Here is a 16,602-nt window from a genome sequence, read left to right as displayed (position 1 = left end):
AGTACAATCAAGTGTCTCTGATGGTGGGGGTGCACACCCGCCGTCAGACACACCGGCGTACTATGAGGGGCCCTGTGCCAGTACCGCCACCCACAAGTGGGCCCCCCTGATTGCTCAGGGCCCCAGCACTTGCAATACTTACCTCTCCCTGCTCCACCGCTGTGTAGTCTGGGCTGCCAATACAAATTTGGTGAACTGATAGATGATGGTTAAGGGTACCGTTACACTTAGCGATGCACCAGCGATCGGGGGTCGCTACTTACCTGTCAGATGCGGCGATCCTGACGTCCTCCCGCGTCCACACGTCGGCACCACAGGAAGCGCCCGACGAGAAATGGTCCAGGACGTTCTCACGCGATCAGCGATAGCCAGCGGGGGAGCCGGTCAAAGTATCACATGTAGCGATATCGCTAGCAATCCTTACAGCGATATTGCTAGCGATATCGCTATGTGTAACTGGCCCTTAAGACGTAGCTATGCCCTGTCCTGCTGGGCTCTATCTTCAGATGATCAATGGATTCCATTTGTTATGGACATCGACTCACAATAAGATGCAGTGGTGGTTTATCATCAGCTTTCACGGTTTTCCTACTTACAGACGTGTGACATTCCTGCCCACATTTTTAAATGTGTCCTCTCATGCCAATCCAATAGAATCGCCTACGGCCTGTGGCTTCTGTAATTTGCACTCCAAAGTTACCTGACAGATCATGATAAGCAGTGAGGACAATGTCTACATCTCTCCCTGTGATCACAATTTGACGGCGATAAGTAGCAGTGATGGGATCCACGGTACTGTGATACAGCAACCCTTTATTCACAAAGAACTGTTTTCGCTGTCTCCACACAGACAAAGTAATTGAGGGTCAGCATCGCCTCTGAGAATTCTCCCGGGAGTTTTTCCCGTGATTAGTAATTCCAAAATTTCTGCAATCACTCGACTTTCCATCTGTACTTGTATCCATATCGTTTCCTTGCGGAGAGTCTGGACTGTCTTACTGAGACTGAAATATATATGAAGATTGAAAAATACCCCAATAGTGTATACTGGTGTACGCTTCAAATACATTACCCTTTTTCTACTTTTTAGATTCTTGTCTAATCCATACTGAGGCTGTGAGTGTCTTTGTCGGACTACGGAAATATACACGGAGATTTTTAATGTTTAAACTATGCTATATATACACACCTTGTATCCAGTGATACTGTACCCTCTCTCAACTTTCTACAATCTTGTCGAATTCATACTGGGCCTGAGACCGTCTGAGTCTGCCTCCTGATTAGAGATGAGCGGTGTTCGAGTCGACCTGTTCGCCAAGTTCAAATTCGAGCTGTTTTGGGCGGTGTTCGGCCGTTCGTCGAACTCAAACACTTTGCTTAAAATTCGGCTGTTCGAGAACGGTTCGTTCACCAAAAGCGTAACTTTATTTTCACGTTAATAGTGGTTTAAATGTTAATAGACAGTTTCATAGCATAATAAACACAGAAAAGAAAAGCGATCAAAAAAGGTCCAAAGAACTAGATAATTCAAAGGATAAAACATTGAAACTTTATTGAAATATGACCAAGGTACAGGGAAAGTGAAAACAAGTCAAAACATGACCATGGTAGCACAAGGGCGACAAAGTGGGGCATACAAGGGTTTCTGGACAGTGTATGGGAAAGCAAATTGCTTAGGCATTGTTATGTTGGCAACATTAAAAATATAGCACCCATCCCCAGAATACACATTTTATAAATACCACCCCCCCCAACGCACGTTTCGGCAACTGGCCTTTCTCAAGGGGTCATCACCCCTTGAGAAAGGCCAGTTGCCGAAACGTGCGTTGGGGGGGGGTCATACCTGGGTGGACTTTCATCTCCCATTCCAACAGGTAAAGATGTGTATACCCTGACTTAGTGTTGTTATATTAATATATCCTGTTGGGTGGTATTTATAAAATGTGTATTCTGGGGATGGGTGCTATATTTTTAATGTTGCCAACATAACAATGCCTAAGCAATTTGCTTTCCCATACATATACATATAAAGTTTCAATGTTTTATCCTTTGAATTATCTAGTTCTTTGGACCTTTTTTGATCGCTTTTCTTTTCTGTGTTTATTGTCATATTTTTGCGATTGTCCACATGTTTCCTAAACCCGTTACTCCATTATATACATTAATGTTTATGGGTTGCTTATCCTTAATGTGGTTTAGTTTCATAGCATAGTAGCGGTGTCTGGTAGCCAGCGGTGTAGTGCACCTGTCAAGGAGCTACACCGTGTGCGTTTCTAATAATTTTTTACCGCATCTTGTGCAGAAAATCCTTTTGGGCCTTGTAGCACTGTCTGCTACTCAGCAGAGGAGCCCACCCGTGAACCAAGCTGTGCCGCCTGTTTATTTAAGAACCATTTTTTAACTCCATTTAGCCCAGTTAATACTTTGGGCCTAGTACCTGTGTCTACTGCTCAGCAGAGGAGCCCACCCGTGAACCTAGCTATGCCGCCTGTTTATGCAAGAACTGCGTGCTACTCAGCAGAGGAGCCCAGCTGTTAAGCAAGCTACAGCACCTGTGGTTTGGACACTTAATTTTTTCACATTCTTTCTGGAATGCCGGTTAGGCCTAATTCCGGAATTCCGGTTGACCTGCACTTACTGGGAAATCTTCGTTCGCGGGGAAGAATTGGAATCCCAGATCCCCATCACTAACGAGGTTCAGCGGGTTATCCGCACCTGTAAGCGACACACGTTGGTCCTTTCAGTGTAGCGTGCATGCAGCCCCGGACATGTAAGGGCATGACAGACCTGTTATTGCTCGATCTCGCGTGCCAGAGCCTCGCGTGTCCCTCTAGTAAGCTGGACGCGCACCGCGGGGTCATGTCGGAGTCTCGTTCGTTAACGGAATTAAGCTGACAAATCGCTAGCACAACTAAAAACGGACATCCACCACCCACAGAATCAACAAAGCTTGCAATCTGTCAATCTTTTCCGTGGCTGGCATGGATGAGGTTGCCCGTGTGGAGTCCAAATAAGCCGCAGGCTCCACTCCTGATGGTGTCCTTCTGAACATTCCTTTAAGGTTCAGCTTTGCAACCATACTGCCCCCGAAAACCAAGCACTTTGCCTTCATGGACGCTGTTCGGAGGGTCATGGGAATAACGCCGCCCGATCGGCAGTTGGCATAATTTATGGTGGGAAGTCCGGCGGTATATGATCTTCGATTTTAGATTTTTTATTTTAGATTTTTAGTCCAGCCTTTCTTGATTTTAAAAGGGCATGACATTCCTATATCTGTCTCCTCCTCCTCGTTTTACTCCTCCACCTCTTTTCTATATGTAGTTGCCCTTTTCCATGTTATTTTTGTATTCTATGTTAATTTTTTTTATTTGCCCAAGGGTAACAGGAGAAATTGGACCCCAAAAGTTGTTGTGCAATTTGTCCCGAGTAGGCTGATATCCCATATGTGGGGGTAAACCACTGTTTGGGCGCATGGCAGAGCTTGGAAGGGAAGGAGCACCATTTGACTTTTTCAACACAGAATTGGCTGGAATCAGATGCCATGTTGCGTTTGGAGAGCACCTGATGTGCTCAAACATTGGAAACCCCCCAATTCTAACTCCAACCCTAACCCCAACACACCCCTAACCCTAATCTCAGCCCTAATGGGAAAATGGAAATAAATACTTTTTTTAATTTTATTATTTTTCCCTAACTAAGGGATAAAGGGGGGGGGTGATTTACTATTTATGGAGGGTTTTTATGTTTGTCAGCTGTCATACGCTAAAACAGGGTTCCCCAACTCCAGTCTTCAAGACCCACCAACATATCATGTTTTTAGGATTTCCTTAGTATTGCTCAGGTGATAATTGCTTCACCTGTGCAATACAAATTAAATCCTGAAAACATGATCTGTTGGTGGGCCTTGAGGACTGGAGTTGGGGAACCCTGCACTAAAAGACGCTTTTTATTGTAAAAATAGTTTTTGCATCACCACATTTTGAGAGCTATAATTTTTCCATATTTTGACCCACCGAATCATGGGAGGTCTTATTTTTTGCGGGATGAGTTGACGTTATTGGTACCATTTTCGGGCAAGTGACATTTTTTGATAGCTTTTCATTCTGATTTTTGGGACGCAGAATGAACAAAAACCAGCATTTCATTAATTTCTTTTGGGGGTGCGTTTACACCGTTCTGCGTGTGGTAAAATAGATAAAGCGGTTTTATTCTTCGGGTCAGTAAGATACCACATTTGTTTTTTTTATGTTTTGGTGCTTTTATGCAATGAAAACAATTTTATATAACTTATTTTTTCGCTGATTACGCTGTGTGGCAGCTCATTTTTTGCGGTACAAGATGACGTTTTCAGTGGTACCATGGTTATTTATATCCGTCTTTTTGATCGCGCGTTATTGCACTTTTTGTTCGGAGGTATTATAAAAATAAAAAACAAAGCAAAAAACAATGCTTTATTTTTAAGGGGTTAACTAGTGGGACAGTTTTATAGGGCGGGTCGTTACGGACACGGCGATACTAAATATGTATACTTTTGTTTTTCTTTATTTACAAAAAAAGAATTAGGGATTTTTTTTTATAAATTATTTTTAGACTTTTTTTAATCATCACTGTTATGTGTCAGATTGCTGATCTGACAGTTTGGACAGCACTGTCAGATCAGCGACCTCCCTGCAGGCTCCTAGAGCAGCACAGCACATCGCACTGCTCCGGGGGTCTCAGGGAAGCACGGAGGGAGCCCCCTCCTTGCCGATGCTTCCCTAATCCCCCAGATACACTGCGATCATATTTGATCGCAGTGTGCCAGGGGTTAACGTGCCAGGGCAGTCCGTGACCACCCCTGACACATAGTGACGGGTGTCAGCTGTGATAATCAGCTGATACCCGGCCGTGATCAGCAGCACCCCACCGGGAGCGCCGCTGATCGCTGAGATGTACTATCCCGTCCCCGGTCATAGGGGCCCGGGTACCATGGACGGGATAGTACGTCTCATGTCAGAAAGGGGTTAAAGGACTGTCCCACCACATGGAATAAAGGACATTAACCTTTAAGAAGCAATGGTGAGTGCAGTTTTTTTTTTTCTATATTGATTGCATTTGGTGTTCAACACATTTTTCATGCACCACCTAGCTCACCATCAGGTGGTATGCTTTATACTAAGAACCGATTCAGACTGCAGTCAGTTTGGTGCAGTTTTCTGATTTGTCACTTTTTGCCATTGTATTGTGTAACCATACCATCAGGATAGATACTTTCATGGACAGCACGGTGGATCAGTGGTTAGCACTGCAGCGCTGAGTCCTGGGTTCACATCACACCAAGGTCAACATCTGCAAGGAGTTTGTATGTTCTCCCCGCGTTCTCGTGGGTTTCCTCCCACATTCCAAAAACACACTGATAAGAAATTTAGATTGTGAGCCCCATCGGGCAAACTGTAAAGCGCTGCGGAATATGTTAGCGCTATATAAAAATAAAGATTATTCTTTGTATTTCCACTTTGGTTGATTACAAAAATGGTGCTGGCAAGCTGCAAAAAGTGAACTATGCACCGACCTCCAGAAACACATATTACTTACCGGTAATGTGTTTTTACGAAACCCATGACAGCACCAAGAGAGGGGGATACACCCCACAAAGACAGGGAACCTTTAAGATAAAAAGGACAGCTCCTCTCTCTGCATCAGTGGTTTACAGAGCTTGAGAGGACCTCCAGGTTAATGTACACGCACATACAGCTCTGGCAAAAATTAAGAGACCACTGCAAAATTTTCAGTTTGTCTGATTTTTCTCTTTATATAGGTATATTTGAGTAAATTGTCAGTTGCTCTTTTATGCTATAAACTTTTGACAACATGTCTTGGATTTTCTAAACACTAAATTATGTATTTATTTTCAGAAAATGAGAAATGGTCAAAATAACAAAAATGCTGACCTCAAATAATGCTAAGAAAACAAGTTCATAAACATTTAGAAACAATACTAATGTTTTAACTCAGGAAGAGTTCAGAAATCAATATTTTGTGGAATAACCATGATTTTTAATCACAGCTTTCATGTGTCTTGGGCATGCTTTCCACCAGTCTTTCACACTGCTTTTGGGTGACCTTATGCCACTCCTGATAAAAAAAATTTAAGCAGTTCTTTGTTTCATGGCTTGTGAATATCCATCTTCCTCTTGATTACATTCCAGATGTTTTCAATGAGGTTCAGGTCTGGAGATTGGGCTGGCCATGACAGGAATTTGATGTGGTGGTCCTTCATCCACACATTGATTGACCTAGCTGTGTGGCATGGTGCATTATCCTGTTGGAAAAACAGTCCTCAGAGTTGGGGAACATTGCCTGAGCAGAAGGAATCAACTGTTTTTCCAGGATAACCTTATATGCGGCTTCATACATCCTTCGCAAAGATTAACCTGCCCAATTCCAGCCTTGCTGAAGCATCCCCAGATTACCGCCGAGCCTCCACCAAATTTCACAGTGGGTGCAAGGCACTGTGACTTGTACGACTCTCCAGGTCTCCGTCTAACCATTAGATGACCAGGTATTGGCCAATGCTGGAAATTAGACTCAGAAGAGATTACCTTACTCCAGTCCTCTATAGTCCAATCCTTATGGTCGTTGGCAAACTTCAGCCTGGCTCTCCTTTGCTTCTAATTGATAGACTTTTTTCTACCGTTACATGACTTGAGCCCTGTCTCTAGGAGCCTGTTACAAACAGTTCATGCAGTGCACCTCGCCCCTGCTGCCATTTTCCATTCCATTTGTAGGTCTCTTGATGTCATCCTGCGGTTGCAGAGTGACATTCGAGTAAGATGACGGTCAACCCGGTCAGTGGAGAGTAGTTTTCACCCTCTGCCGGTCTGTAGCTTTGTTGTCCCCAATATCTGCCGCTTGACCTTTTTGTAATGGACTGCGATCTTAGAAATTTTAAGGATGGAGGCAACATAATGTTCACTGCATCCCTCTGCTAGTAAAGCCAGAAATGAGCCCTTTTCCTCATTTAAGACTTTTCTTTTCAACTCCTTTGGCATGGCTAAAAGTTATTGTTTCATTCCTATTACTTTTGGGATATTACTAGAACTTGTTTTGCCATCCAGCTTGTCCTATTGCAAGAGAACACCACAGCAGGGGTTTTTTTTTTTTTATATATACTTTCCTTCGTGAAATAAGATTTGGTTCAGGTGATCACCTAATCAGAAGCACATTAAGTACGGTGCCCTAGACCCCTCGATCACAGCCGGAGAGCTACATAGCCTAGAGACAGAAAGGGGAAAAACTAAACTGCCCCAGAGCAGACACCAAAGCAATAGGCAAACATATGACGGTGAAGCAAGATGAAAACACTAACACAGATAGAAAGATAGGTTGAGCAAATGATGGGGCCCAAGCTAACTACATAGGACAGGATAGGAAAGCTGCTGTCTGCCATCCGCAAAAACCCTATCCAAAATGAGCCAACCGACTGATAGGAAAAACAGGCCCTGAAGTCGCTAGGCTTCAAAAGACTATATCAGCACTCAGGTATATTCTGAAGACAGAGCAAAAGATCAACAGATCAGAGACGAAAATGGAATTCAGCTCACCCCCGGCCGGGGATGGCAAAACTCCCAAAACACAAGGCAAAACAAAAACAAAACTGAAGAGTACAAAGCAGAGCAGAAAAACTTAGCTTTGAGACGCAGGAATCAGACTGGTCTCCAAGAATCCAGCAGGAAAACCACCAGCCAGGAAGAAGGGCGTCAGCAGCCTTATATCCAGTCCTCAATTCCAGCCGCCCAGGTGTTTGGTAATCAGTCTCACTACCTTCCTTCACCAGAGGAGGGAGTTCATCAGACCTCAATGGTGAAGGGAAAAATGAACTCAACAGGAATATAAGGGTGTTGTCATGGGTTTCGTAAAAACACATTATCGGTAAGTAATATACGTGTTTTCCTATCACCCATGACAGCACCAACGAGAGAATTACGCTATCAGCGAGGTAACCACAGCTTGTAGAACCCTTTTCCCAAAAGTCAGATCACAAGAAGCAGAAAGATCTAGTCTATAGTGACTATAGAAGGTCGAAGGTGACGACCACGTAGCTGCCTTACAGATTTGTTCGATGGACACATCTGCCCTTTCCACCCAGGATGTTGCCATTGCCCTTGTAGAGTGGGTTCTCAAGTTGTCCGGGACCCGTCTTCCCACACATACATAGGCCAACTTGATCGCTTCCCTTAGCCACCTGGATAGGTTACCCTTCAAGGCTCCCATCCCCTTCCTTGAACCCTGGAAGGAGATAAACAGAGCCCTATCCTTCCTCCAGGATCTTGTTGACTGCAAACAGTGAAGGAGGCACCGCCTAACATCTAGGGTATGGAATTTCTTCTCCCCATCATTTTTTGGGTCAGGACAAAAAGAAGGTAGCGATATCTCGTGATCTATGGAACCTAGACATTACTTTAGGCAAATAAGCTGGATCAGGCTTCAAAACTACCCCATCAGCCATTACTACCGTGAAGGGAGGATCTGCTGAAAGGGCCTGCAGGTCACTGATTCTGCTTGCTGATGTAAGGGCTACTAGGAGTATGGTTTTAAATGTAACCAGTTTCATGGATCCTTCCACTAAAGGCTCAAATGGGGGTTCAGTCAAGGCATTCAAGACCAAGTTCAAGTCCCATGAAGGGACCCTAGCCATCGGGGCTGGTCTGGATCTAGCGCAGGCCTTAATGAATCTAGTCACCCACCGATTACCGCAAGGTTGTAGATATAAAGCACCCGTAACGGTGACACCTGAACTTAAGCCCTGATCTCACCCTTTTTGAAGAAACTCCAAAATCTCTTTCAGGGACACCTTTCCTTCTGGAGAACACCCCGTGTATGAAAAACTTCTTCCATGTCCTACCATAAATTTTTGTAGTGCCCAGCTTTCTACTAGCATGTAAATTAGAAATCAGATTGGCCAAGAATCTAGCACCAACCTTTCAAGTTCCAAAGTTCCAGGCAATTAAATGCAGCCCAGTCACCTGAGGATGAAGCACCGGCCCTTGAGCTAGGAGGTCTGGGATCTCTAGAAGGACCCACGGATCCGTGACCGACCTACTCCTCAGCCAAAAGAATCAGGGCCTCTTGGGCCAAAAGGGATCTATGAGTATTGGTCTCGCCTTATCCTGCCTGATTTTCCTGTGGTATCAGACAGATTGGGGGAAAAGGCGTATACTAGGGAACTCTGTCCTTCGCAAGGGAAGGGAACATAACTTCCCTTTCGCCTGAGCATCTTCCTGGACAGCTTTTTAACCAGACCGCCCTTCATTAGATAGTGCAGCTGATCTTACAGCCAGCCTTCACTGCGGCTGCTCCAGTTCCCCCTACTGCTGCAAGTTCTGCTGCTTCTGCAGAGAGGGCTGCTGTGCCTCCATTGCTGCACCAGTGCCCCTGCCTGGCGATCCTCCCTTAAGAAGTTTGCTCACAGGAGATCTGACGGCGTCTCCTGCAGCTTCCGGTACCACCCCTTGGCTTTCCCGGGTGCAGAGGTCCCAGCTGCGTCAGAGCGTGACTTACTGTTTCTGTCCACGCTCTGACAACACGCCGGGACGCAGAGCTGACGGCCATCATGCGGTGATGGCGCCACACACTCCTGCCCGCTCGTCAGACGAGACCCCATAGGGCCCCCCCCGTGGCTCTTCCAAGAGCACTGGCGCCAACCGGCCCAGGCCTGGGACATCTTTTTTCTTTATCTGTGCCACCATACAGGTTAAGGCTCAGCCCAACAAGGGCAGGAAACCACTGATGCCGAGGAGCCGCCTTTTTTTATCTTAAAGGTTCCTTGTGGGGCGGATCCCCTCTCTCTGTGCTGTCATGGGTGATCGGAAAAACATTTTAAGGCAGTGGATATTTCTCAGTCTGTACAAGCCAATACTGTAAATCACAGTTTCTACTTTACAGAGTCCTGGTGATTATTTGTAAGCCAAAATCAGCAGAGGATCCAAAACATGAAAGAGAAGCAAATACTTCAATTATGTGAAAATGACCTTCTACTCATGGCATTGAGTGACCATGTAAAGCCCAATTCACAACACGCTTTTATTCACGTTCAATCAGGTATGTTGGGAAAGATCCTGTTATACACAATAAACATGTCCAAAGGCCATTATTCAGGGAGAGGCCAAAATTGTGTACTACAAAATAAAAAAAATAAGCAAAGAGACTATGATTCCAGTACCTCCCCAGCATCGATGCTTTGGGGTAATGGTAAAAGGCCCTTCCACCAGTTTCAGCATGTTAAACTGGCCACAGGGCTGAATATTTTATTTTTCATCTCCATTACAGAGATATTAGCTTGTAAAGTTTAGATTCTTTTTTCCCCCTTCTACCCAAGAAGTATTAGCAGAAATCACTGGGGAATTGAAATATTTCTCCTGCATGATGCTGACCAATCAAAGCTGGACGCCTCATGCAGAGGAGAAAAAAAAAAAAAAAGAAAAAAAAAAGCACACCCCCAGAGATTTAAAAACAGGTTTTCCCCAGAGACACATGTAATGACACACATGACTACTCTCCTCATTGATCACAAAGCCTGCTGTGCAGCGCGGACTAGGGCTGTGTGTCTTTGCTAACAGCTCTTGCAGCTTCTCTCTCACAGCAGTTAGACTAGTTTCACACTAGCGTTCAGGAGGGATGCGGATGGCAGCCACTTTCTCCATGAAGCGCCGCCTACCGCCACATGCGTCCAGTGTTTCCCTGCATACCCATCTTTAACATTGGGTACGCAGGGACATACGTTGTATGCGGCGATTTGACGTGTGCAGCGACCGCACGGAAACGTAAAATTTAAAAGTACATTCAGACTGTAAGCTGTGCCCCCATTTTCCTCTCAAATATGGGGGGGGGGGGAAACATGAGTTATCTGAAAAATATGGTATATGGAATCACATGAATTCATGACATACATTCCACGAATATTTTTTTTCTTTTTTAGAAATAGGCTCAAGATAGCCAATATCAGTTTAGGCCCGTTTGAAGTCAGTCAAAATCCGCTGTTTTTCGAAAAAAAACGGTTCCGCCATTTTTTGGGCAGATCCGCCTTTTTTCCCCATAGACTTGCATTAGCATTCTTTTTTTGACGGATCCGTCATAATTTTGGCGTCCGCTGTCTGGAGTGGACGGAAAAATGTTAAAACAGCGGATAGCAACGGATCCGTCACTGTCCGCCATGCGTTATAATGGACGCCTATGGGCGACAGATCCGTTGCTAACAGTTAATTGATGGAATCCGCCAACGGATCCGCCTTTTTATACTGATCATGCCCGGAAGAATTTCCTTTCATGAAATTTAACCCCAACACCCGGTCTGGCAGCAAAAAAAAAAAAAATCTCTCCGAGTCCGATTGCTTTAAATTGCACACATTGGTGGCTCAAACGGATCCGTCAAAAAGCGGATCCGAGAGGACATCATCTGCAAGGAGTTTGTATGTTCTCCCCGTGTTTGCGTGGGTTTCCTCTGGGTACTCCGGTTTCCTCCCACATTGCAAAGACATACTAATAGGGAATTAGATTATCACTGTCCCTGATGGGGCTCACAATGTGTGCAAACTGTAAAGCGCTGCAGAATATGTTAGCTATGAGAGATGGTCTGTCAGTGTGCACTGACATTGGGCATTTCCCCTGTGGTGGCCGTTTGCCAAGTTTTTGGGCACAGCAGCTTTGTATTAAAGCTAAGTGTGCACCGAGTTGACGTCCGTTCACACTGACAGGCTGCATTTTCTCTACAGTAAATAATTGGCAATAATGGTGCTCAACAGGCTAACGTTAATATAGAGTGTTCACAAAGGATATTTGATGTCAGTTTATACTCTCACGATGCAGTGGATATAGTTGACAGTTTTGGTGCATCAAATGTTTCTGTATTGATGTGGAATGTTCGCAAGAGAACATTTTGTTATTTTATACTGACCAGATTAAAAAAAAAAATCTCTCTACAATTAACTAATGTAATGTGTAACATCTTCACACCGATCATAAGTAGTCACAAGAGATGGTTAATTTCAGTTTATGCTGACACCAGAAATTTTCTCTGAAACATATAATAAATAATCTTAGTGCACAACAGGCTTATAGCAATACAAAGTATTTATAAAAGATGGTGGATGTCAGTTTGTACTGACACAAAACAAATTAGTTTCAATAGGTGGAATAATTACAATGCGCTGCAGATTGCTAAGGATGTGGCACTCACAGGTGTTAGCATCTGTACCTGGATAAGACTTAAGGGTTTGTTTTTTTGTTACATGGTTGTCTGTAGTATGCTTTGCCCTACTCCCCATCCCCCCCACGCTGACAGTGCCGTGAAATGTGAGCTGCAATAGTGCTTGCAATGACACACAGCTTTCCAATCTATACAAAGTAGGTACAGGGGTTACAAAGGAGTGCAGGGCTGTTCTGTTTTAGCCTTTTCTGGGGAGTGTGGGGGAGAAAGTTCTTTTCCTCTGCACGATGCCTCCTTAAGGCCCCGTCACACTTAGGGTATGTGCACACATAGTTTTTTGTCTCTGCGGATTTTGTAGAGAAAACCGCAGGAAATCCGCAGGACAAAGTGCTGCGGTTTTTCTGCGGTTTATCTGCGTTTTTTCTGCGGTTTTACACCTCATAATGGATGAGGTGTAAAACTGCAGCGTTTCTGCACCAAACAATTGACATGCTGCGTTTTGAAAACAGCAGCAAAACCGCGCGGAAAAATCCGCAGCATGTGCACAGCTTTTTTTTTATTTCCATAGGAAATAAAGGTACTGTACAACGCAGCAGAATCTGCTGCGTTTCTGCAGAGCCAAAAACGCTGCTGAAACGCAGCAGAAACCGCAAAGTGTGCACATACCCTCAGCGACTTACCAGCGATCCCGACACCTATATAAAGGTGTCAGGATCGCTAGTAAGTCGCTATGAGATCGCTGGTGAGCTGTCACACAGACAGCTTCACCAGCGATCAGCACAGCGATGCCGAGCGCCCGGCATCGCTGGCTATCGCTGTAGAAAATAGATTCAAAATAAAAAATATAGTTATTCTCACCTTCCGACGTCCCGTTCAGCCATCCTGCCTCACTCCGGTCCCAGTGATCCTTTGCACGAATGACCGCGAGATGTCACGGTCTCGAGGGATAACAAAGTCTCGCGGTCATTCATGCAAAGGATCACTGGGACCGGAGCGTGGAGAGAGGCAGGATGGCTGAACGGGACGTCGGAAGGTGAGAATAACTATATTTTTTTTTTTTTTTTTTTTTTTTTTTTTTTTTTTACACCTGATCGCTGGTCTCCCGCTGTCACACACAGCGATGCATGCTGGCCAGCGGGAGACCAGCGACCAAAGAAATGTCCAGAGGTTTCTTGCAGCGATCAGCGATACCGGCAGGGGGGCCGCTCGCTGATCGCTGTCACACACAGTGATCTCGCTGGTGAGATCGCTGTTACGTCACAAAAGTTGTGACTCAGCAGCGATCTCGCTACCGAGATCGCTTAGTGAGACGGGGCCTTTAGTGTGATTGACGTTGCCCAATCAGTAACAGGAGGCCTCATGCAGGAGAAAAAGTAAATGCCCACTAGGCGAGAATACCTGCTAATTTCCCCTTGACCAGTTTATCATGATAAAACCGGTTATAGGTCCTCTTTAAAGTCTCATCAAATTTGTATTCTGTAATCCATCCTATGCATACCCAGGATTTTAAAATTAAAAAAAAAAAAAAAACACTAATCTACCATTCCCTCCCAGACCAATGTTGCCACTCCGCGCTCAGCCCTGTGCCCGTGGTCATCTTAGTCACTCTGCGGCTGCTGATTGGAAGAGCAGCGAGTGCTGCAGCCAGAGGCTACAGGACATCAGTTCTGTCATGACACGGCAAGGACAAATATATATATATATAGATAGATAGATAGATTTTTTTTTTACTTTGCTTAACCTAGACATTTATAAAATGAATGTTCCACTTTAAAGGAGTTTTTAGTCTATGAAAAAAAAAAAAAAGTCTGTAGTTACTGTGACTGCTGGATCGTGCCAGTGTGCACACTCCACCAGTAGGCGGGTGATCACATGCATGAGATTTTCATACTTTTTTCCCCCCAACAATAGAGAACAGAGAGGTGAGCAGGTTATACCGCACGTGACGGCAGGCAAATCACATACATGTGGTCACATGATCGCCCACGAGCACGGGGAATACCGGCAAATCGTGACAGCTGGACATCACACACTGTCGTAGCCTGGCAGGCTGTGGTCAGATCCAATGCAGACTAATGCAAGTTACAGCAGAGAAAATGCCACCATGATCATAAAGTACAATATGTCACGAAAAACATCGTCAAAATCAGCGGGATCCGTTGAAGCATTCCAGAGCTATAACCTCAAAGGGACAGTGGTCAGACTTGTAATAATTGTCTTGATCAGGAAGGTGAAGACAGGCTCAGGGGTGGGAAAGTCCTGCAGGATAGTGACATGACATTAGAGCGTGTTCACACCGGCACTAGAGGCTCCGTTATGGATCCGGCCAAATGGGAAGATAACAGACCCCTGTGCAGTCCTGGGACCACCCGGGCGCCCCCATTACTGCTGAAAAGCCACAGTGTGAACAGGGCCGCAGTCTGACTCCGGCCGGTGAGCGCAGCCTCCGCACACAGGGGCCAGCACCACACATTACCAGGCCCGGCACAGGAGATCGCGCTCACATCACCGGAGAGTCACCATGCGACTATCGGGCTGCGTCACAGCCCCACTACATCCTGGATGAAGCGACTAGACGCCTACAGTCAGCGCCGCGGTAGTCGCGATCCTAACAGTAATCCTACGTGGGGATCATTAACTCGTCACACCCCAGGACACGGAGAAACGTGTCTAAGGAGCATGGACTATAGTTTTAAAGGGACCCGATAAAAGAATCATTAGTCCCGCCCACTGCGTGCGAGGATAGGACAGCGCACCTGTCAGTCAGCAGTGCGCACGTTGTGATTGGCTCGCCAGTGTCTCCATCAGCAGCAGGCAGATAGAGGGAACCCGGCGGCTTGCTGTCGCCGCCTCCTTCACCCCATTACTCCGCAGCTCCCCGATAACCGCACGGTCTGCAGCGGATCACCACAGCCCACCCTATCAGAAAACATACAGCGGCATGCGCTGCCCAGCCCACTCACCGACACTCGTGTCAACGTCATGAGTGGGGAGTATGGGAGTGGAGCAATTACCTGTGTGCTGCTCAGGCCGGTGACATCCTCCTCTTTCGTCTCGGAGAAGCGCAGCTCTTGTTTTCCCCGGCCGCCGTGAGGTGTGGACGCTGTGCGCTGCTCCACTTACTGAGGGCTAAATACTAGTTCTGTCTCCAGCACATTCAGCGCCTCCTTCTCTATAACACTGCGCGGCATGGCCTGTGCGCGCTCCCGCGGTGCTGGAGGAGACGTGGACGCGCACAAGACAAGCAGTAGGCGCCGGCCGGGAGGGGGCGTGTCGCCGCGGACGGGTCTGAGTGAGAGGACGAACACTGGGCGGGGCGTTTCGTTCCCGCCTGCCCTCAGCTTCACTCAGTGGGTGGGAGGGTCACGTGGCCTGCTCTTTGGCGCGCATTTTTCTTCCTCAGAGCGTGGCGTAGCTGTGTTGCTGCTGAGTCATGATGTTAGGAGTCGGCTGCTGCTGTGTGAGGGGAACTGCTGTCGCCTCGCCATGTATAAGGCTATATGCACACGTTCGGAAGTGCGAAAATTTCCGCAACTCCCGCAGCGGGTAAAGCGCATATGGAGTTCACATGGGTTTTCCCACTAAACGCGTTTTGCAAGCGGTTTTAGCCTGTAGAATGCTTGCGCTTTCCAAGCGATATGAAACATCGCTTGGAAAGGTGATTGACAGGTTGGTCACACTTATCAAGCATAGAGCTTGACAAGTGTGACCAACTTTTTACTAAAATATTCAGAATTGAGAGTCCTCAGTAGTTGATACCTTTTAATGGCTAACTGAAGATGGTAACACATTGCAAGCTTTCGAGACTACTCAGGTCTCTTCAGACTAATGCAAAATCTGAAGAGTCACATATTTATGCACAGTACAACACAGAAAAAATGCAATAGATAAGACAAGTGACGTGAAGCAGAACTATGAATATGGGAGAGGGAGAAACATAAATATTGGACCAGAACATAGATAAGGAGTCCGGATGTTTTATAGTCCTCTGATTGGGGTCTCCTAATGTGTTGTGGTGCCCCCACCAGGTCTTGAAAGCAAATTCCTTGACATAAATCCATGCGACACATTCATTCCAGCACTGAGAGTGTCAAAGGTCGTCATAAATTTATACTCCCAAACTCGTCTCTCTCTCTGAGATGTGAAGTTACCTTTTACTACTGATGCTGCCTATGCAGCACTGCCTATGCAGCATCAGTAGCAAAAGATAGGATGTTAAAAATAATTTTTAAAAAATGGTTATTCTCACCTTCCAACTGCCCCCGATCTCAGCGGTGCGGACCTTTGTGACGTCACGCTCACAAAAGCGCAACGTCATCTCAGTTGATTTGTGCAATGCATCCCTGGGACCAGAAGATGATGGCAGTGTGATAAGAGGTGGGAAGGACTCCAAGGGCCATCAGAGGGTCAGTATACTA

The 16,602-nt window shown here is 45.9% G+C and overlaps 1 protein-coding gene across 4 annotated transcripts in view; it reads right to left on the bottom strand.

Moving 5' to 3' along the window:
• Positions 1–15,475, bottom strand: part of PHF20 (PHD finger protein 20) — a 124,008-nt gene extending 108,533 nt beyond the window's left edge. For 2 of the 4 annotated variants that reach the window (XM_073559410.1, XM_073559411.1), the window contains exon 1: positions 15,199–15,475. The gene's annotated coding sequence lies outside the window, so the exon portion shown is untranslated. The remainder of the gene's footprint in view (positions 1–15,198) is intronic. The other 2 variants (XM_073559408.1, XM_073559412.1) reach the window with 1 other exon arrangement.
• Positions 15,476–16,602: the final 1,127 nt, after the last annotated feature.

The sequence above is a fragment of the Dendrobates tinctorius genome, unplaced genomic scaffold, assembly GCF_039654945.1.
Source record: "Dendrobates tinctorius isolate UK_male_01 unplaced genomic scaffold, ASM3965494v1 ptg000270l, whole genome shotgun sequence".
Lineage (NCBI taxonomy): Eukaryota > Metazoa > Chordata > Amphibia > Anura > Dendrobatidae > Dendrobates > Dendrobates tinctorius.
The sequence above is the reverse complement of the archived record's forward strand: the minus strand, read 5'-3'. Positions and strand labels throughout refer to the sequence as shown.